Source organism: Chelonia mydas, chromosome 1 (genome assembly GCF_015237465.2).
Source record: "Chelonia mydas isolate rCheMyd1 chromosome 1, rCheMyd1.pri.v2, whole genome shotgun sequence".
NCBI classification, from domain to species: Eukaryota; Metazoa; Chordata; order Testudines; family Cheloniidae; genus Chelonia; species Chelonia mydas.
The window spans coordinates 112,527,603-112,550,472 of NC_057849.1; the positions used below are offsets into that span (position 1 = coordinate 112,527,603).

At 45.5% G+C, this 22,870-nt stretch overlaps 1 long non-coding RNA gene across 1 annotated transcript in view; it reads left to right on the forward strand.

Moving 5' to 3' along the window:
- LOC122463873 overlaps nt 1-22,870 on the forward strand; it is a 29,923-nt gene that overhangs the window by 2,146 nt on the left and 4,907 nt on the right. The window contains exon 2 of the long non-coding RNA XR_006287555.1: nt 128-233. This is a non-coding gene — a long non-coding RNA (uncharacterized LOC122463873). The remainder of the gene's footprint in view (nt 1-127; nt 234-22,870) is intronic.

A 22,870-nucleotide genomic window follows, 5' to 3' on the forward strand; every position in this document is an offset into this window, starting at 1 on the left:
GTTATTGTGTTACTACAAAAAAATTAAATACCCTGCAATTAACTTTAATATCATATTTATATTATGTGGCTGAATTTCTGTGTGCATTCTATAGAGTGTGTGTAAGAAATATTATCATTTCCCACAGGCGAATGTGGAATTGTTTTGTTGTATAGTCACTCCAGGACACACCTTTTATGCCAATTTTCATCTTGAAGTGCATATTTGTGGCGAAGTTAAAACTAAGAAATGAGGTATGTATGTGTTTTTATTTAATGAAATATCATCACTCTGTAGAACAGACTTGCTAATATTTGTGGGGTAGAAATTTGCCAGTTTGGCAATTCCTTTAACTCACAGTTGCAGACAAAATATCTTCAGTCATCCCATCTAAACTTAGCCTAAAACATTATACCTAAGTATTGTGTTACGTTTCTTTTCAGCATTGCTTTAGTATTATGTCTGGTTGCATATACTTAGGCCTCATAAAATATACAGCAGATCATTAAGTTTAAAAAAACAGTTTTTATTAAATAGTTCTATAGCTAATAAATAGAGCAGAATATCTGCCACCTGAAGTTTGACAAGTAGCCTGTGCTTGTTACTTTCTGTGGTCAGTGTTCAAATGTTTTAGTACTTAAACATGCAGTATGTACCTGAGTTAGATTTAAACATAGCTCCTATCAAACCTACATTTCTATGTCTAAAGGCACAGTACAAAGGTGTTTAAATTTTAATTATTGTCTAAATATTCTGTTTAAATCAGCAACTGTAACCATGGGTGCTGGAACAAAGTGTATAGTGGGGGTACTGAGAGCCATTGAACCAAACTGTAAACCCTGCATATGATGGAAGCCACTTCAAGCTGTGGGGTGCTGACACACATCCTAATGAGCCTCATCCAAACCAACTTAAATCAATGGAAGTCTTTCCACTAGTGGGCTTTGGAATACGACAGGTCCTATGGCTACTCATGGGGGAATTCTGTGCCACTGCACATGTGCAGAATTTATGTCCGCTGCCGATTTCTTTGGTTCCCTGCAGGAAAATGACTTTCTCATGGGGGAAGCAAAGAAACCCCAAGAGTGGTCATGCAACCCTCCCCAGCAGTATGTTTCCAGGTGCCCAGGGCAGCCAGCAGAGAGGTAAACAACTGTGGGGCAGGAGGCAGGACTGGGGAAGACCCGTCTGGTTGTTCCTACCCAGGGCCTGGCTCAGCTGCTAGTCCTGGCTGCGCTGGGGAGGACAGGACTTCCTCTTCCCCTGCATGGCATCCAGGGCTGTGTCAGACCCACCCCCAAGATTTCTCCTCCGGCTGCAGGAAGCTCTGCAAACTCCCTGTACCCATTGCTCCTCAGCTTCAAGGGGAGGGATTCCTGTACAGGAAACTGCTCCCCCATCTGCACAGGGGCAAAATCGAGGATTTTTCAACAGGAACTGGGGAAGAGTTGCTTGGGATCAGTATTCAGATAAGTAGCATATGCAAATTACTTCCACTTTATGAACAGTAGCTAAAATTTTGCACAAGCAATAACCTTTGAGATCCTGGCTGCCTTGACGCTTGGCCATCAATTTGGATGCTCAAGAACATCAATGTGCCTTGAAGACCATGCTGAGAGGGAAGCTGATGGTATAGGCTCATGGGGCAGTTTGAGTGCTTCTGGAGCAGATGGTGATGGGTTGTGTGAGAAGCAGAGATTTCAGATGGTGAAGATGAAGGCAATGCACGAGTGGGCAAATGATGAGATGGCATCCATTCAGAAGCAGATGAATATGGCATAACCCAAGAGACTAATTCATGTTCTGAAACACCTTGCATGGACACTTGGATGCTGATTCCATAACATGTATTGACATGGCAGGCTTGTCAGACAGGCTTGTCGGACAGCCTTCCTGTGAAGTTCAGTGTTGATACTCAAGTATTTCTTCAAGACCGAAGACATTTTGATGCAGGCAATCCAACCTGACAAAGTATAAAAAACTGACTGGAATGAGCCAGATGTTCAGTTTGTTATCGAAATAGCACATTGTCAGTCTCCTTTTCTTTTTTTAAAAAAGAATCCTGCTTGAAAACAGGTTCCCTTGTTAAATCAAACTTTGAGAGGGACCCTGAATGAACATGCAGAGCAATTTTGCTGTCAGCCAGATCAGGTGGGTCATCTTAGAAAGGGTGGAGAGTCTCTAGATAGACAGGAGGTGCGTGAGGGAGAGCCCTAGCAGCCTGCCTGCTCAGAGAAGGGAGCTAGCTAATGCTGTGGCCACGTTTGTTGTGATTTTGCTTTCCGATACCCCAGTGGGATGGGTATGACACCTCCAGGGTGCAACCTGGAACTGTGAGACTGCAGAGTCCCCTTAAACTCTCCTTCCTGGGCTGTCTCACTCAATGTTGTGGTAGTGACAAGCAGCCAACCCTCCACGTGCTGTGATCTTGAGCAGGAACCATAACAGCAGATATCCGAGCCTGGGGAGAATCTTGGGCTGACTTTTATTGTCTGAGTGTTAGTATATTAATACTGCCAAGCCAAGGAAGGGAATGAGTTTGGACTGCATAATGTGTGGACTCTCTCCTTTTAGATGATTAAGGAAGGATGGAAAGGGAAGGTATAATGAGGAATAGAGTTAGAAAGAATGGAGTGTGAGGGACAGAGGGAATAGAGTGGTGATAGGAAGAGATGAAGTGTGAGGCACCTGGATTAGGGCAGAGGTCAACAGCAGCTAGGCCAAGGAAGTGGTTCAGGTGAGATTTGAGAAGGACAGGAAGTAGGAAAACAGTAGGAGGAAATGAGATAGGGGCCCATACGCAAAGGGATTTAAGCAGTGCAATGTTCAGTATTGCAACACCTTACTTTTAAGCACCTAGAAAATCTCAGGAACAACAATGGGATCCATAAAGCCTGAGTTATGTGCATAGGCTCCTTATACCATGAATGGAGAGAGGCCGGTGCCTTAGACTCCAATCCACAAGTAAGTAAACTAGGCAGGGAGCTGGCTAAGCTAGACAACGGGAGGTGCCAACAAGAGGGGTATGTCCTAACTCCCACCACCTCAAGGAGTTAAGTGCTTAATATCAAGCTGCAGGGACACACCTGTCTCTGCTAGCAATTCAAGCCAGGAACCCCTCTCCTGGAGTCAGGCGGCTTAGGTGCCTAAGTCATTTCATATAAAATGGCCGCAGAAAGCGAATGTGGTATCTACCTTATAACTTAGCTCAGTGGTTAGAGCACTTGCTTGGAATGTGGGAGACCAACATTCAATTTGCCCCTGGGCTTAATGAGAAGACCGGATCCAAACAGGGGTCTGCCACCTCTCAGGAGGAAACTCTAACCACAGAGCAATGGGATATTCTGATGTGGGGCTCCCATAATCTCTGCTGGTGAAGCTGTTCCACTTTGGCCCAATAACACCAAGTATTTATCTAAAGACCAAGAGAAATCAGGAATGACTCTGTAGCCTAGTGGTTATTGCACCCATGTGGGAGACCTCAGGACCAGTCCTCCTGCTCCTTTAATTATTTAGCCACAGTAGAACAGCTTCACTAGCAGAGATTCTAGGAGCCCTGTCAAGGTTCCTTCCTCACTCTGAACTCTAGGGTACAGATGTGGGGACCTGCATGAAAACCTCCTAAGCTTACTTTTACCAGCTTAGGTTAAGACTTCCCCAAGGTACAAACTGTTTTACCCTTTGCCCTTGGACTTCCACTGCCACCACCAAACTTTATCTGGGTTCCTGAGAAAACGTTGTTTGGAAACGTCTTTCCTCCCAAAATCCTCCCAACCCTTGCACCCCACTTCCTGGGGAAGGTTTGGTAAAAATCCTCATGAATTTGCATAGGTGACCACAGACCCAAACCCTTGGATCTTAAGAACAATGAAAAAAAGCATTCAGGTCTTACAAGAAGAATTTTAATAGAAGTAAAAAGAATCACTTCTGTAAAATCAGGATGGTAAATACCTTACAGGGTGATTAGATTCAAAACATAGAGAATCCCTCTAGGCAAAACTTTAAGTTACAGAAAGACACACAGACAAGAATATCCATTCTATTCAGCACAACTTAATTTCTCAGCCATTTAAAGAAATCCTAATCTAACGCATATCTAGCTAGATTACTTACTAAGTTCTAAGACTCCATTCCTGTTCTGTTCCCGGCAAAAGCATCACACAGACCCTTTGTTTTTCTCCCTTCTCCCAGCTTTTGAAAGTATCTTGTCTCCTCATTGGTCATTTTGGTCAGGTGCCAGCAAGGTTATCCTAGCTTCTTAACCCTTTACAGGTGAAAGGGTTTTTCCTCTGGCCAGGAGGGATTTTAAAGGGGTTTACCCTTCCCTTTATATTTATGACATGCCCCACATCAGAATATCCCATAGCTCAGTGGTCAGAGCACTCGCCTGTGATCCCTGTTCAAGTTCTCTCTCTTTCCATCAGGCAGAGTGGGAAACTGAACCTGGGTTTCCCACATCTCAAGTGAGTGCCCTAACAACTGGGCCAAAACTCCTCCTCCCAGGGCCAGATTTTGAATGGGACCCAACCTGGTAGTTGTGCTCAGAGGCCTCGCCGGGAAGACAGGCAGAGGCGCACCTACTTCCTCCACCTCATGAATCACACCAGGGTTTAGGTGAGAGAGCTGTCCAGACCCCTAAAGTGAGGCAGCAGTGCAAATTCACAGATGCAGAAACTTGAGCGCCTAGAGAATCTTTACAATGGGAGTTTAGACGCCTATTGGGTTTGGCAGCAACTGACTGGGGGGTTTTGTGGATCCCAGGGGTGTCTAGTAGTTTTGTGGGCTCAGGCCAGGGTTCCAAGTAGAGCTGGCCAGAACATAGAATTGTGTTTTGTGGAAAATTCTGAGAGTCTGAAGTTTGTTTTCCTTCCACATCGGGAGGGAAACATTTCTTCCAAATTTTGTTACAAAATCTAATTTTTGTAGAAATCAATATAATTTCATAAAACGTTTCCATTTTGATAAACTGCATTTTCCGTAATCTATAATAGTTTATTTCAGCCATTGGATTGGCCAGGTTTCATAACCTACCTACTTATAAGAATTCTCCATATTTCATTATACAGTAGCTCTGCAGTAAATTATAGTAGGATTAGCTCATTTACCCACTAGGTCTAGTTTTCTAGTAAATCTAGAATATATTTTAATTGTTTAGGGTCAAATTCTGCTGACAGTCGTAAGCCCAGCAGGATCATTGCTGACACATCTAAATGTAGAGATTGGACTGAATAAGAATGATTCATTGATAACAATAATTTAGTAATACTGAACGATGGTACACACACTAGTAATGCAGCCAATGGAAACCTCTCCTGTTCAGACCTGCGAATTGTCTAGTATAGCAAACAAATGCAGCTAGGAAGTCCTATAAAGAGGAGGGAATGGGAAGTGATCACTTCCCTGTACTTATGGCATCAAGACAAGATTAAGGATGGAGGAAGGCCCCCTGTTTGGAATATAAAAAAGCAAACTGGGAACTGTTAAGAAGCAAATGTAATGAAAATATTAATGAACAATCTAGAAGTGATAACATTGAGGAGTTTAGTACCAATATAACTAAGGGAACCATGATGACAACAAGGTTAGCTATACCGAAATTATTAAGTCTCTAAAGGTAGAAACCGTGTACCTTGGTGGAATGAAGAATGTAAAAAAGCAATTAAGGAAAGGAACAAAGCATAAAAGAAAGAGGGGGAAAAATACAATGAATAGTGAGGACTTTATGCAATTGCCTTGTTTTTCATATTTCGTTAAGGGCTATTAAAAAGCAAAAGAAAAAAAAGCTGGAGAAAGTACCATGGGGGAAAATGGATACTAAAACAGATATTTAAGCAGATTAGGACAATGAATGGAATACAGAGTAAGAGCAATTCTATACCAGGCTTCATTGTAGAAGGCCAAGGGTAAAAAAGCTCTAATGAAGAAAAAGCAGGAGCTCTAGCAGAAGTATTCCGTAACATTAGTAATGGTAAAAAGCAGAGTATAGAAATCCACAAAAGGAAACAAATTTCGTTAAAGAGAATCATGAGAACTGGAAGAGGTGGGAAGAAGACGGGGATATGATCTTAAATGAAGTTCTCCCCTACAGATGTATGAAAGCACCAGGCAAGGATGGCATACCTAATGAAATGTTTAAACACCTTGATGAAGGGAGTCTGAAACTATTGCTAAAATTATACAACTGGGGGGGTGGGGGGGAGGGGAGGAGTTGAGCTACCAGTAGAGTGGAAACATGCAGCTGTAGTCCTAATATGGAAACCAGATAAGCTGCAAACAAGACCTGATGCGTACAGGCCAATTGCCCTTACCTTATATATGGGTAAAGCCATGGAAGAAATAATCATTGAAAGGTTAACAGCATACCTAGAGAGGAACTTCTAGACAACATGCAAAGTGGGTTCAGGAGGGGAAGGACTACAGCTGATCCCATAGTAAGAGTAGAGATGGAAGCTCAAAAAGTATGAGGAAAAAATATATGGTGGTAGCGTTCCTAAATATTGACAAGGCATATTATGCAATAAGCCCTCTCTCCATAAAGTATAAAATAGCATCCATGGGCATAAAAGGAGGAATATATAGGTGGATAAAGGATTTCTTAAGTAAAAACTGCAGGTCAGAGTTGGGGAAACCTACTCTAGCATATATACAATCACAAATGGCACTTCACAGGGATACATACATACATAAGCCCTACCTTAATCAAGGTAATGATAAACTAAAAGGATAAGTGCAAGAACAGGCATTTTTGTTTGCAGATGACTGTGCCATATGGGCTAACCACACAAACCAGGAAATAGCTGAGAAGTGAATTAAATAAGCACTTCGGAAATGCAAAGAATGCAGAAATGTAGTGCTTTAAATGTGCAGTTCTCAAAACTATAGGAATGATATTCACTAAAAAGAAAACTTAAACAATAGTTAAACTGTCTCTATTTGGACAGCAAATAAATATAGTTAAAGGGTACAAATTCCCAGGTGTGACATTTGATAGCAAGCTAACAATGAAGGATCACATTGAAAATACTGTAGATAAATGTAAAGGTAAATATCAATCTACTTAACTGTTCTGGGAACCTGGGACACAGATAAGAAACCAGAAATTCCTAGAGCATTAATAAAACCAATCATTGACAGATGTTCAGCATCGCTCATGGCATGTGGTGCCTTCATCACAACGCCCTTTGTATGTAATGCAGATAGCGGCTGGTGAAATGCCAGTTTCATTAAGAATGAAATTATTGGACTTAACCTTTTGGGCAAGTCATAGGAGGCAGGGAAGATGAGAACACTAAACAAACATATGAAGAATACTTGGAATTCAGTGGACAACATGGGGGGGACCCCACACTAAAAATGCTTCATGTTAATAGAATTAAAGTATTGACAAAAGAGCTAAGAGACCTAAAAGAAACAAGTTTCAGAGTAACAGCCATGTTAGTCTGTATTCGCAAAAAGAAAAGGAGTACTTGTGGCACCTTAGAGACTAACCAATTTATCTGAGCATAAGCTTTCGTGAGCTACAGCTCACTTCATCGGATGCATACTGTGGAAAATACAGGAGATGTTTTTATACACACAAACCATGAAAAAATGGGTGTTTATCACTACAAAAGGTTTTCTCTCCCCCCACCCCACTCTCCTGCTGGTAATAGCTTATCTAAAGTGATCACTCTCCTTACAATGTGTATGATAATCAAGGTGGGCCATTTCCAGCACAAATCCAGGGTTTAACAAGAACGTCTGAGGAACGGGGGGGGGGGTAGGAAAAAACAAGGGGAAATAGGTTACCTTGCATAATAACTTAGCCACTCCCAGTCTCTATTCATGCCTAAGTTAATTGTATCCAATTTGCAAATGAATTCCAATTCAGCAGTCCTCGCTGGAGTCTGGTTTTGAAGTTTTTCTGTTGTAATATTGCAACTTTCATGTCTGTAATCGCGTGACCAGAGAGATTGAAGTGTTCTCCGAGTGGTTTATGAATGTTATAATTCTTGACATCTGATTTGTGTCCATTTATTCTTTTATGTAGAGACTGTCCAGTTTGACCAATGTACATGGCAGAGGGGCATTGCTGGCACATGATGGCATATATCACATTGGTGGATGTGCAGGTGAACGAGCCTCTGATAGTGTGGCTGATGTTATTAGGGCCCTGTGATGGTGTCCCCTGAATAGATATGTGGGCACAGTTGCAATGGGCTTTGTTGCAAGGATAGGTTCCTGGGTTAATGGTTCTGTTGTGTGGTATGTGGTTGCTGGTGAGTGTTCGCTTCAGGTTGGGGGGCTGTCTGTAGGCAAGGACTGGCCTGTCTCCCAAGATTTGTGAGTGTTGGGTCATCCTTCAGGATAGGTTGTAGATCCTTGATAATGCGTTGGAGGGGTTTTAGTTGGGGGCTGAAGGTGATGGCTAGTGGGGTTCTGTTATTTTCTTTGTTAGGCCTGTCCTGTAGTAGGTGACTTCTGGGAACTCTTCTGGCTCTATCAATCTGTTTCTTCACTTCTGCAGGTGGGTATTGTAGTTGTAGGAGTGCTTGATAGAGATCTTGTAGGTGTTTGTCTCAGTCTGAGGGGTTGGAGCAAATGCAGTTGTATCGCAGAGCTTGGCTGTAGACAATGGATCGTGTGGTGTGGTCAGGGTGAAAGCTGGAGGCATGTAGGTAGGAATAGCGGTCAGCAGGTTTCCAGTATAGGGTGGTGTTTGTGACCATCATTTATTAGCACTGTAGTGTCCAGGAAGTGGATCTCTTGTGTGGACTGAACCAGGCTGAGGTTGATGGTGGGATGGAAATTGTTGAAATCATGGTGGAATTCCTCAAGGGCTTCTTTTCCATGGGTCCAGATGAAGATGTCATCATCAATATAGCGCAAGTAGGGTAGGGGCATTAGGGGACGAGAGCTGAGGAAGCGGCGTTCTAAGTCAGCCATAAAAATGTTGGCATACTGTGGGGCAATGAGAGTACCCATAGCAGTGCCGCTGATTTGAAGGTATACATTGTCCCCAAATGTAAAATAGTTATGGGTAAGGACAAGTCACAAAGTTCAGCCACCAGATTAGCTGTGACATTATCAGGGATTTTCCACAGTATGCATCTGATGAAGTGAGCTGTAGCTCACAAAAGCTTATGCTCAAATTGGTTAGTCTCTAAGGTGCCACAAGTACTCCTTTTCTTTTTGCTAAAAGAAACAAGTGCATAGAGCCATGGGAAAATGCACTATAGGTAGAATATCACTCCCCTCTCCCACCATTAATATGAATGTGGAACTATATAATGAAATTAATAGAGGTAAAGGAGAGAAGTCTTTAAATATAGCAAATCAATATATAGGTCATAAATGGGGCAAACATTGCCAAATTTACAGATGGGTCTAAAGATGAGCACAACATTTGGAATACAGAAATCCATTAGACTATCAAATTTTGTAACTGTTATGACAGTCAAACTAGCGGGGATAAAAAGGGAGTTATATTGGATACTGACTGTGCAACCCCTCCATTGTCATCTTGTCAGATTCACTATCAGGACTACTGGCAATCAAAAATAGGAATTCAGATAGCAGAAATAATGATTAATGAAATATTGTCATTATCAAAATTGGCACAGATGGGAGTAAACATTGAAATAGCAAGGATCTCCACATATGTTGGGATAGCAAGAGATGAGGAAGCAGACTGAGTAGCAAAGAATACTGTAAACAATGAAAAGACTGACCCTTCTAACTACACAGTTTAAAAACCTAATTAAAAACAAACTGAGGAATGGCAGGAAGTATTGACCAAAGAAACACGGGGGAAAGATTTCATGACATGTACCCTAGAATCAAAAATACTGACACACTGCAAGAACCTGAGCGAGTGAGGTACCCTATTTCAAATACTTAACCAACACTGGCTTAAACAGTAACTTGGCCTTTATTAATAAACACAAGGATGGGCTATGAGAGACATGCAAGGTCAGGGAAACAATTGATCATGTGACAAGATTGTAACCTTGATAGGGGAATTTTCTGTAACAAACTCAGGCATTCAAAAGTGACAAAGATTACAATAACTTACCTAACAAATTTATTTGAGCATAAGCTTTTGTGAGCTACAGCTCACAGGTGTAGTTCACGAAAGCTTAAGCTCAAATAAATTTGTTAGTCTCTAAGGTGCCCCAAGTCCTCCTTTTTCTTTTTGCAGATACAGACTGACACGGCTGCTACTCTGAATAACTTGCCTAGTAAGAGCATCAGGAAAATGGTGCACCTTTAAGATAGCCATATTTTTAAAAAAAAAAAAATGTAAAAACCAGGAAAAGAGTGAGACTGTAACTAGATACCATGAAATCCAGCACCTGGCATTTAGACTGGGAATGTGGCCATGCCACAAAATACAAGAAGCAGCAGCTGAAAGGCCTTGCTTGCTCCCTGAAGGAGGGGCTGGCTAGGGCTAGGACCCAACCAGAGACTGCTAGATGCCAGAGCCCCCCTTGAAGGAAGGTAGGCCTGCTGTGGGGCTGTCTTCCCTTTGTTCCCATGTTTACTCTTCCACTCAGGAACTACTTATGGTCTCAATGGGACTACTTCAGTTAAGTCCCTTTTCCCCAGAGAATGACCCTCCTCACTGAACCTGTAACACTTTGCCCCTACTGGAATCCATGCAGTGATTTGTCACAGTTCATGTGTGACCATGTCACTTCTGGGCTTATGTCCTTGTTAGCCTGAAAAAGCTGACTAGAAATGGCTGGATGTAGCTGTCACATAGATTGATGTGATTTCACTAATACTTGCTACCTTCATGTAATTTATTCAATGTTAGTACTGTGGGCCGGACCCTGACCTAATGTAAATAGCTGCAGCTCCATTGATTTCACTGTGTCCATTTACACCTGAGGATCTAGTCCGCTCTGTTTTTTGTTTGAAAAATACAAAGCATTAGAACTTGCAATACAAACCGGTTTTTTCTACCGTTAATACATACGCTAGTCAAGCAACATTGAATAGTGGGTACCATAATTATGCAAAATGCTGTACTATGTGCTGCTAGGGGAGGGATAGCTCAGTGGTTTGAGCATTGGCCTGCTAAACCCAGGATTCTGAGTTCAATCCTTGAGGGGGCCATTTAGGGATCTGGGGCAAAAATTGGGGATTGGTCCTAATTGGAGCAGGGGGGTTGGACTAGATGACCTCCTCAGGTCCCTTCCAACCCTGATATTCTATGATTCTAGTTGACAGTGACCATGCCATGCATTGTATGGCATGTTTTTTATAAACCCTGTTCTTTGTAAAGTATCCTTATTTCATTAATAAGTGTTTAGGTTTAATTGTTAATGTTAGCTATTTATTTAGGACAGCTTAGTTATTTTATACTATTCCTCTAACAGCTGCTAGAAGGTCAAAGCAGCACAGGTGCTTTATTCAGTGTTAAGAATCTTATGGCTCCAAATGTCAAAATCAATCATTCATGTGTACCTTGTCTGATTGTCTCAGGTAGGGATTTTGCCAATACTTTGAAGAGCTCAGGCAAAAATAGATTCTTGGCTGTCAGAAACTGATGACACATTATTGATTTATAAAGCACCTTTCACAGCTATCAGGAAGCTGTGCAAATAACTTAAGATCAAATCAAAAGTAAATAAGCAAATAAAATGGTTTGACTTTTAAAAACTAGAAACTGGTGAAAACACTGCTCAAAGCTTTCAAACTTTTCACCAAACAATGCTAACAGCACACTTTGCTGTTATCTGCTCTCATAATTAACTAACCTGCTGGTGGTGCACAATTGAATAAATGCTTCACCTTATGGCCTACTCTGAAGATCCATAACCTTGAGCTCTGGTGAAATGTTCAAAGGAGTAAATCCCAGTATGAGTGGGAATCAGGAGAGTCTGCTACTGATATGTTGTGCAACCTTGGGTTTGTCACAATATCTCAGCATGTAATCTCCCCCTCCCCCACCTCCACCTGCAAAATGGAATTTTCTCTCTCCTAATGCTACCTGCTCCCTCCCTAGGTCCAACAAGGGTGAAATGGTAGGAGCATACTGTGCCCAATTCAGGGACACAGGACCTTCTTTGACCTTTCCACTGCTCACCTGAAAGCAGACATTACTACATTCTTGGCTGACAGCTCAAGGTATCCACCTCAAGAATTAGTGTCAATGCTACTGATGTAGCACTGAAAGACCAGCACAGAAAATATCATTGCCTTTGTATAAATCCATGGTACACCCACATCTTGAATACTGTGTGCAGATGTGGTCACCCCATCTCAAAAAAGATATATTGGAAAAGCTTTAGAAAAAGGTAACAAATATTAGGGGTATGGAACAGCTTTCATATGAGGAGAGATTAATAAAACTAGGACTTTTCAGCTTGGAAAAGAGACAACTAAGAGGGATGTGATAGACTTCTATAAAATCATGACTGATGCAGAGAAAGTAAATAAGGAAATGTTATTTACTCCTCAACACGAGAATTAGGGGTCACCAAATGAAATTAATAGGCAGCAGGTTTAAAACAAAAGGAAGTATTTCTTCACACAATGCACAGTCAACCTGTGGAACTCTTTGCCAGAGGATGTTGTGAAGGCCAAGACTATGACAAGGTTCAAAAAAGAACTAGATAAAGTCATGATGGACCTATCCTCCAATGGCCATTAGCCAGGATGGGCAGAGATGGTGTCCCTAGCCTCTGTTTGCCAGAAGGCGGGAATGGGTGACGGGATGGATCACTTGATGATTACCTGTTCTGTTCATTCCCTCTGGGGCACCTGGCTTTGGCCACTGTCAGAAGACAGGACACTGGGCTAGATGGACCTTTGGTCTGATCCAGTATGGCCATCCTTACCTTCTATTGGTAGCCAACAAAGAAGCAAGCTCTTTCTAAGGCAACTTAGAAAACCTTACAAAATGTGCAGGTGGAAGGGAATTAAGCACTCTCAAGCCCACTATTAACTCTTCAGCACATGGCAATCTCATCTTTGTCTGATGTGGTATGTACCCCATACAGGCTCTGAGAGGATTAATGTGGGCCTGAGAGGCCAATCATGCTACTGCATCTGGAGCATACGCCAGGTTTAATTAAAGATGAGTCCCAGCTCAGAGAGGAGCTGGGTGGTTAGTTTAAATTGAAGTTTGAAGCAAAGAGTGCTATAGGGACAAGAAAAGGAACTCTAGTCTCTCTCTGGGATTAGAGAAGAGAGATACTGGAAGGGTCCAGAAGGAAGCCCGGGGGGAAGTTTTGTCCTGGGATCTTTTCCGAAGTAGTAAAGTCTGGCAAGAGAGACTTGGAGTGGCCAGTGGGGTGGAGCACATTGCATTGATGAGTACTGCTAATGGGATGGGATCTGGACTTGTTGATGTGCTCAGCTGAGGAACAGACTGGGATGAAAGGTCAAATCTGGGGAGGGTAGATGGGAGTGGGGCAAGTTACATTTGGGATTTTGTTTGTGAGATTCCAGGGGAGGACCCTGTGAGTCCTAAATCTAGAAAGGTTGTGTGGAGAAGGTCTATAAAGGGGTTATGGTGGGGAGAAGTCTGGGAAGGAAGCAGCAAGGAGTTTGACAGAACAGACTGATTGCTAGTTATAGGGTCCCTGATCTGGAACCCAGTCTGGAGGATGGGTCTGGGTTTGCCCACAGGCCTATGGTAAGGTAGCATGAGGCCCTGAGTAGGGGACAAGGATGATGGAGAGCCCTGAGAGAAGAGTGTCAAGACCACAGGGCACACAGTCAGGGCCAAAGTCCTTTTTATAAGGACATCAGTGGCTATTTGAACTTCCTGTTACCCTGGAAGGTGTGAGATGAAAACATGACCTGGCTGGAGGGTCAAATTGTGAGAAGAGAACCTACAGGCCTGGTATGACTTTAAGCAGGGAGCACTAGACAGGTAAGAGCCTGTTACACCATGCTTAGCCACCACCTCTACAGTCTGTGAATGGAAACTTGTTACAGATTAACTTGACTGTCTGGCCATGAACAGTGACTAACCCTGGGTAAAATAGTCAATACAGGTGATCTGCTTTAATAACACTAAACGGTGAGCCTGTATAGAGATTAAAGAAACAGCATTCTAGCATCATGTCTGCAGCAGCTGTGGCCATGGCTGAGGTGAAACTTCCATTCAGAGACCCTGATTCTGGTTACTTTACATAACCTTCCACAGAAAATTCTCCTTTGAGCTGAAGTCTCTCATGTTTGAAGCCTAATCATCCTCACTTGTAATTCAGGTGTAACTCGACTGAAGACAAGGGAGTTAAACAGCAGAAGAGAGGAGAGTCTGGTCCTTGTGTTCTGCCCAGAAATGTAGTTACATGAAAAAACTGAAAAAAATCTGTCTAGAAACTTGGTACAACACAATGAAAATCAATGGTTTGCAGCCAGTGATAAAAACTTTGACATCAGTTTTGGATCTTGAATTTTCCAGGGGCTTGGATTTAAAACTTCAGGCATGGTGTGCCTAGTGTTTCCTGAGAAACACAGTTTGGGAGAGTGGACCAGCCTGTAAACTGACAAGATAGCAGAAAACCAGGGGCTCCAGAGAGTGGTTCATCCTTTCTGTGCCTAAGGATGTCACAAAGGTATTTAGGCACCTACAGATGTAACTGTGCTTAGTGGGCTATTCAAAGGTGCTTAAGTGAGAGTTGCCTAATTCCCATTGTTTTTTCCAAGGGGATTAAGTGCCTAACCTGCTGCTCTAAATTGTCAATTGTCCACTGCTGAGGCCAGCCCTGATTTGACAATTATGCACCCAAATCATAGGTTAGATTGTGTCTTAAAATGACAGGCCATTCTGTACTCTGGAGCGGTCAGGCTACAGTAACAGCCCCCAGGAAGTACTCTGAATTTTTCCCAGCGTCCGCTGGTGGACACAATGGCAGCAGCAGGATCCTGCCACCTTGGATATGGTGTAGCTTCTGCTACACATCAGGAAACCTTTGCTGGCTGGTGCAGCAGGCATGGCAGAGCCTCATTACTTCCTTTTGGGGGAAGCTAGTGCCATTGTTAGGAGCTGTGTGCAGTATCTACATTCCCCAGCTGCACTGACACAGGAGCATAACTAATGGTTCCTTATACCCGGCTCTTCCTCCCACCCCACACTTCCTCTTTTGTACACCTGCACAGTACCATCCATGTCCTGGTTCTAAACTGGCCCCAAAATGTTGCCTTCCTTCCAACCATTCTCCCCTGCATTCTCTCACCTTAGAGACACAAGCTTTTGAGCTACACAGAGCCCTTTTTCAGGCCTGGGAAATGTACTCAGTGTCACAGCACTACAAGATGGAACAGATTCTTTAGCATAAGTAGCTAACACATTTCAAGGGACTATTCAAGGTGAAGCAGCCCATTAACACTTCTCCAGTCATGGTGGGGACAGGAGTGGGGGGAGAGGAGTAAAAAAGGCTGGGGGGGGGGGGAGGGCTAGTGCGTTATAGATGGTTATAATAAGCCATGTATCCAACGTCTCTATTTAGTCCATGAGTTTTGGTGTAGCAAAGTTGAGTTTAAGCTCCCAAGCTCATCTTTTGAAGGTGCTGTACAGGTTTCCTTTGAGGATGAGGACTCTGAGATCAGGTATAGAGTGATCACTTTATGGAAAAGTGTTCACTCACTGCTGATATGGTGTCTTATCTTTTTCTGTCTAAGATTCAAGAGCATAGGTGAAATGAGACAGTTACTGTAAGGACATCGAGTGCACTATAAGGCACCCCCTGCCCCCCGTTGTGACAGGCATGTGTAGGACCCACGGATATTGAAAGCTGTGTTGTGTGGGTATTCATCATTGTAGCAGTGGAGAGATGCCTACAGATTTTGCATCTGTTGTTCAAGCAGGATTTGATGTCACTTTGAGTTGGTGTCATAGACTGGGGAGCTTGCTTCTGATCTTGGAGAGGTTGTTTGAAGGCCAAAAGAGGGGCTTCAGGAAAGATTTCTTTCAGGATGTGGTCCCCATTGAGCAGGGGTTGTAATTCTTGGAAGGAGTGGTGAGCTGGAAATGAGCTGTGCCATGCTATTTAAGCTTTCCTGAAAGATACTTCAACAGCTCATTTTGTGCTTAGGCTTTTGAAGGCAATGGGATAGGTTTCATATACAGCATTCTCAACATAACTTTGACTAAGGTAACCACATGAAAAATGAGAGACTTTTGCATTTATTACTTCTTGAAATCTCAAAGGCACTATAGTAAGTTATTAAAGTACTAGAACTTCAGGTGTTAATGAGCTGTTAGGAACAATACTGTGATTAGTCTTGGTTACATTCTACAGGAGAATAATCTTCTTAATGCCTCATACAAAAGGAGTTCCATGATCTTATTTTCATTCACATCAGCTGGAGCTAAGACAAGTACTAGATAAGACAGCTGTGTATAGTTAAAAAAAAAAAAACGCTTCAGCTATAGTGAAGCACAAGTAATTTAACCCTATAACTACTTGAAGTGTAGCAAATGAATAAAGCCTCTTTAACATACTAGATTTGTAGACTTCACTCCTGATTTATGCTGGAAAAAGTATTGAATCTCAAATTCTACCAAAATATTTTGTCATGCGTGCATTTAAAGCCAATATAGATCAACATAAAAAACTCTAATACCACTGTGGGGCTTTACAATGCAATGGAGGCATCTTTGTATGTGGTATTAGAGATGCCTCCATTGCATTGTAAAGCCCCACAGCTGGAATCAGATCCACATGGGCAGAGCTCCAGTGGGACTCCATGTGGGTATAAGGGTAGGTGCATCTGATTACTAGCTTAGACCTAAGTACCCAGCCTCATCCAAAACATAAAAATAGAACTTATGCCCCATCAGTAATAAATATACAGTAAAATGAAGTCTGTGTGCAAAATGTACTGTGTACCCAGTCTCACCATCCTCTGGCAACATCCCTCCTGAGCAGGTATAGTAACGGAATAGCAATTCTACTCTTGCATTGTTACGTATCTTGAAAGACTTATACTTTCACTCTTCTTGATATTCTGCAACTCTATCGGCTGTACTCACTGGAAATTGACCCTAATTATTTTTCTCTGCAGTGTTACATTTTGACCTGCATGTGCTTTTACTATAAGAAGTTTCTGCCCTGAAGAACTCTTAGGCAATACTTGTGCCCTTTAAGAGTTAACGAGAACCTGTTGAAGAATAACTTTGTGCCCTTTTGGCAATGTATGACTAAGCATGTGATTTGACAGCCTCCCTGCAGTTTCTCGCTGCTGGTTTTCCCCTACCTCCATACTGTGCTGAAGTTAAGACTTATTGAAATTTCCAGCTGAGATGAAGAATGAAGGCAAAATTGTCTAGGCACTTAATGTCAATTTCTGACTCCACAGGGATACTCCTTATAACATGTAATTTTGAGGGAAGTGTTTACCTATTAGAAATCCATGTCTCGGGTGCTAAGCTAGACTAAAAGTTTTAAAGCTATTAGAAGTGATTGAGAAGTTTTATTACAGAGTTTGTATAAGTTTCATTCACACACACTGAAGCTGAATGCAGGTTAATTTGAACAAGTGCAACTTTACTAAACCCTCCAGACAGATCTGTCCATGTGGCTGAGTTGCTTCAACCTAACACCCTGCATTCACGTTCCACTAATGTCCCTCCAGTAATAGGCTCTGATTCCAGTTGCACTTTCTGTAGCCTCTGATTTTCATCAACTTCACTCTTTAAACTTGGAGATTAAATCCATCAACAAACATCACTATTCCCTCATCCCCCTTCCCCCAACTTACTGATCCTGAGTGTGTATATACCCTGTTCAAGGTGTCAGCTAACACCAGTAACACAACACCTTTGTTCTTTTGCTAGGGGCCTGAAGGACATTCATCAGCTCGCTGCTGTGGCAATGTGCTGGCTATCAAACTTAGATATAAATTTGTAGTCATGGCTACCTATCTGAGCCATACAAAAAAAGACACTTCTGATCTCTACCTGGTAGCAGTGCAGTGCATGTTCATGCACCTCTACTATCTTTGGAGCACTCAGAAGGGCTTTGCCATGATTATCCCTAGGGGTTTGTGGTCTGATCGCACTACTGCTGATGGAATTGCTCCACTCCAAATACCATAGCCAGAAGCTCTGTCTATTTGGATGTATTCCCTATGTGACTGGATCAGGCAAGAAACCCACAGGAGAGTGCTCATATTGGGTGCTGGGAAATGGGCAGGCGCAAGCATCCCCCCAGCATGGGGAGGAACTAAAATACAGGGGACCACAAAGAAAAAAAAATAGGAACAGATGTGGGGTCAGAGCCAAAACTAGGGAACTGGAAGGGGACACTAAGCAGAGAACCCCAGACAGCACGCACTGCTCCATCTAAGGAGCCAGCAGATGCTGCCCAGAGGAACTCTGCCTGGATGTGGGAACAGATAAAAGAATGAAAACAGGTCCCAGAGTTGCAGGCCCCCCCCACCCAGCCTCCTCTCCCTGATGTTATAAATGGCCACTTTGGTCATAGCTAGGAGGATGTTGACGAGGTGGTCCCGTGACTTTGTGGGGCCACAGATAGGGTGTGCATGTATAAAAAGGTGCAGGGAAAAGTGCAGCCAGAACCTCAACAAGAGGTTCTGGAGGAGCCAGAAGAGGGGCTGCAACCTGCCGCACTGCAGATAGGCATGTGCCAGGGTCTCCCTAACACTGCAAAAAGGGCAGGCTTCAGGAATAGGGGTGAACCGTGCCAGGTACCCACCCATGCTCACAGCTCCATGAAGGAGCCACCAGCTAATATCCCCACAAGAAGTTCTGGCCCCTCAGTGGCCACCACAAATCTGGTCACCGAGACCAGCTTCTAGGTCCAGAGGAGGTTCTGGTAGAAGACCGGCAGCTTGAAGAGGTCTCGCAGAAGACCTCTCGGATGGAGATAAGAGCTGCTGGTCATATCAGAGGCAGCGGAGGAAGGCATACACCAACGGACTGCACACCCAAGCTACCTGCACTGTAAAAGTCTCTGCAGGCAGAAGACATGGACCGGAGTGTGCAGGCACACCAGGCCCTGTCCTCCTTCCTCCAGGGGAAGATGCAGAACCCCCGAACCAGCTTCTGGAGCCGGGCCAAGAACCCCAGGACTGGGCACAGGGTGTTGAGCCAGTGCCAGAGCATGAACAGGACCAGCTGATTGAGCACCAGTGCCTGCCCAAAGGGAGAGGCACCAGACCAGTCCTGCCCACCTCTGTGACCACTCAGCCACCCTGCCCTCCAAATCATACCAGTTCTCCAGCAGAGAAGGATGCATTGCAGAAAGATAAACACTGAGAGAGAGCAATGGACTCGCACCACACTGAATGGCCTGAAGCACGGGAGATCACCTGTCACCTGGCCCTGACCATCAAGCCAGAGCTCTTGACACAGTTGACCCAGGTGGAGGAGGCCACCAAGTACACAGCTTGGCAGGTCACCCTGTCCTGGACCACGAGGTGCACGTTGTCAGCGTACGCAGCCAGGACCAGCTGCATCTCTGGCTCATGGAGCACCATCCCTGTCAACCTCTTTCAGAGGAGACAGAGGAAGGGATCAATGGCTAGAGCATACAGCTGGTCTGACAACAGGCAGCCTTGATGCACTCCTCACCCGAAGGGTTCAGTCAGGGTCCAGTTGAGCCTGACCAAACACTCTATGGAAGCATACAGCACCTGGAGAAAACCCATGAATCGGGGCCTGGAGCCGAATGTCCACAGAGTGCCTAGGCGATCTGGTGGAATGCCTTCTCCTGATCCAGAGACAGGAGGGAGAACAACAGACCATCCCTACACCTAAGCTCAAAGAGATCCTGGACCAAATAGAGGTTGTCGAAGATGGTACGGCCTGGGATGGTGTAGGTCTGGTCAGGATGGATCACATCCACCAGCACAGACCCCAGTCATAGTGAGATGGCCTTCACCATGACCTTATAGTCCATGCTGAGGAGTGAGATGGGACACCAATTCCTAATGTCACAGAGGTCCCCCTTCTTCGGAAGCAAGGCAGGCATGACCAAGGGAGGACCCTGCTCTCCAAGGACTAGGTCCAGGTCCAGGACATCCCAGAACACATGGTAGAGCTCCACAGTCAGATCATCCATGCTCAGAGATTTACTGGTGGGTATGAGATGAAGGGCTTCCAAGAACTCAGCCAGAGTCAGAGACCGCTCCAGCCAGTCCTAGTCACCCTAACTGTCAGGCGTTTGTCCCAAAGCACCCCACAGGCATCAGCATTGCTCGGATCTGGGGAGAAGAGGTTAGCATAGAATGCCCTAGCCCTCTCTCACATCTCCACTAGATCTGTGAGGGGAGGGTACCATCTCCCTGCCAATAGGCAGGTGACATGCTTTTTAGCCCCCCTTTTTCTCCAGGGCATAAAATAAGTAGTTCGATAAGTAGGATCGAACAAAGGCACCCTGGGCCTGAAGGTCATCAAGGGCCCAGAGCTCCTCCCACTTCTCCCGGCAGGCTCCGCAGAGGGATGGATCCCTGGAGCTGGCAGCCAGATGCCTCTCTAGCTCTAAGACCTCCAGTTCCAACTGCTCTATCACCACATCCCTTTTCCGGCTGGCCCCCTGGGTGGAGCTACGGCAGAAGAGCTGGGTGTGAATCTTCTCCACATCCCACCACTGCTGCACTGAGGGAAAGGCCCGCCTCTGCCTTCGCCAGGCCAGCTAGAACTCCCGGAAGGACACCATGAGCCCACATCCTCCAGCAAGCTATTATTGAAGTGCCAATAGGCCAGCCCCAGCCTCTCTGAGGTGAGAGAGGCTGTCACAGCCACCAGATGATGATCCGAGAATTGGGCCGGCTGGAGGAGTAGGCCCATGAAAGATGGTGACGAAATAGATACATGCGATCCAACTGGGAGTGGCATGACTGATCGACCTCCACCTGGACATACATAAAGGTGGATTCATCAGCGGGGTGGTGGTTGCACCAGATGTCCACCAGGGAGTGATGATCTCCCAGAGGGCGTTCGCAGCAGCCTGGCACTGCTCAGTCCCTGTGCAGTCCCACTCTTTAAGGGTGGTGTTAAAATCCCTGCTCAGGACCAGGTACTTGAGGATTCAGAGAGCCGAGGAAGGTGGACACCTGCTGCAAGAAACACACCTGCTCCGGGCCTGATGTTTGGGCATAGACATTGACCAAGTTCAACATCAGCCCCTCCACCTGGGCCTGGAGGTGCAGCAGGCGACCCAGCATGCCCTCAGCTGTCCCCAGCACCTCGGGCCATAGGTCAGGGGAGATCAGGGTAGCCACCCCAGGCTGACAAACCGAAAGGTGGCTAAAATACACCGTATCCTCCCCACTCCACCCACCAGCTAGCTTCAGAGGCTGGGTCCGTGTGGGTCTCCTGCAGGAAGGTTGCAGAGTACCCTCCATTCCTGAAGGAAGAGGAGCACCTGACACCTGCAGAGACTAACCATACAGTCCTGGGTGTTCAGAGTGGCAAAAATGGTCAGTGGCATAAGGAAGGCTGGCTGGCATGGTAGCAGTCCCCATGCAAACCATGACCAACCCCCAAAGCTATCAGGGAGTCACAGAAGCAGCAGGTCTGCTGGTAGGCCTCTGCATCCTGCCTCCTGGTCCCTTTGCTTTCCCCCCAAAATGGCCCTCATGGCCTTGAGGACAAGATGAAAGCCCCACCCCCCACCACCCTAGAGAGCGAGCTGCACCCTGGTCCTGGAACCACAGGTATCCAGTAAGGACAAAAACAGAAAGGACCCCTCTACAGCCTCCAAGCCACATACTGCTGGCGGCAGCTGGATCCGCACCTGGCGGCGGAATGATAGTTCATGATGGAGGGCAAGGTCCTTGCAGCCCAATGGTAGGGGGATGAGGACAGATGGGCTGGGGGGAGGGATAGCTCAGTGGTTTGAGCATTGGCCTGCTAAATCCAGAGTTGTGAATTCAATCCTTGAGGGGGCCATTTAGGGATCTGGGGGCAAAAATTGGGGATTGGTCCTGCTTTGAGCAGGTGGTTGGACTAGATGACCACCTGAGGTCCCTTCCAACACTGATATTCTGTGATTCTGGGCTTCTCCAGCATGGAGAGGAATGGCAGAAGGGCAGCATTAGGAAGGAAGGGCAGAATGGAAGTAAACACCACCTGTACGCCCAGGTCTGCCAATGGCTCCAGTGGAAGGTGGAGGCCCCCCACCACCAGGCCCCTCTCCACCGCCTCCTAGGCAGCAGCCTCGTATGGGAAGATGTTTCTTCCTGCCATCAATCTTAGAGGCCGCTACCACAGCCATAGGCCCCACCACCTGCGCCATTGCCCACATGTAGGTTTCCATGTGTGGCAAGGCTGACAGCAGGAGGCAACAAATGCCATGTTTCCTGGTGAGAGTGGGAAAGGGGCCCTGGCCTCCAGGGATGGTATCAGGGGAGGCTGCTGGAGCAGACAGCAAGGCAGAGAGCGGAGGGGTCGCATCTACCTGGGCGTCCTCCCTTGGGGCTGAGAGAACAACACCTCCAGGGATGGTGGAGGGAATAACGGGTCGGGGGAAAACGAGGGCCACAGCAGTCAGCAGGGCCACAGCAGGAGAAGGAACCATCGCCACAGGAGGTTTTGCCTTCCAGGTGGGGGCCTCGCCCTCCTTCGCTCCCTTGGCCAGTGGGAAGGGCCAGGGGATGGTCTCAAAAGCAGAGGTGGTAGCGGCAGCAGTGGAGTCTCAGGAGTCGCTATCAGTGCCTCCCGCCAGTGCCTCGGGGCAGCGATGGCAGTCAACCCAGCAGCGGCGGCCGAGGCAGCCATCGCAAAGGGGGGGCGGGAAGGGTAACTGAAAGGGAGCAGCAGAGGTGTCCGGGGAAGTCCCACCCCCTAAATCACCCACCGGAGGGAGGGAGGGAGAGGGACCGCCACTAGGGCAGGAAACAAAGGCTGAAAGCAGGGCAGGAGGGTGTCAGCAGAAAGGGACACAGGAAAATAAGGAACACAACCCGCAGCACAGGGTGA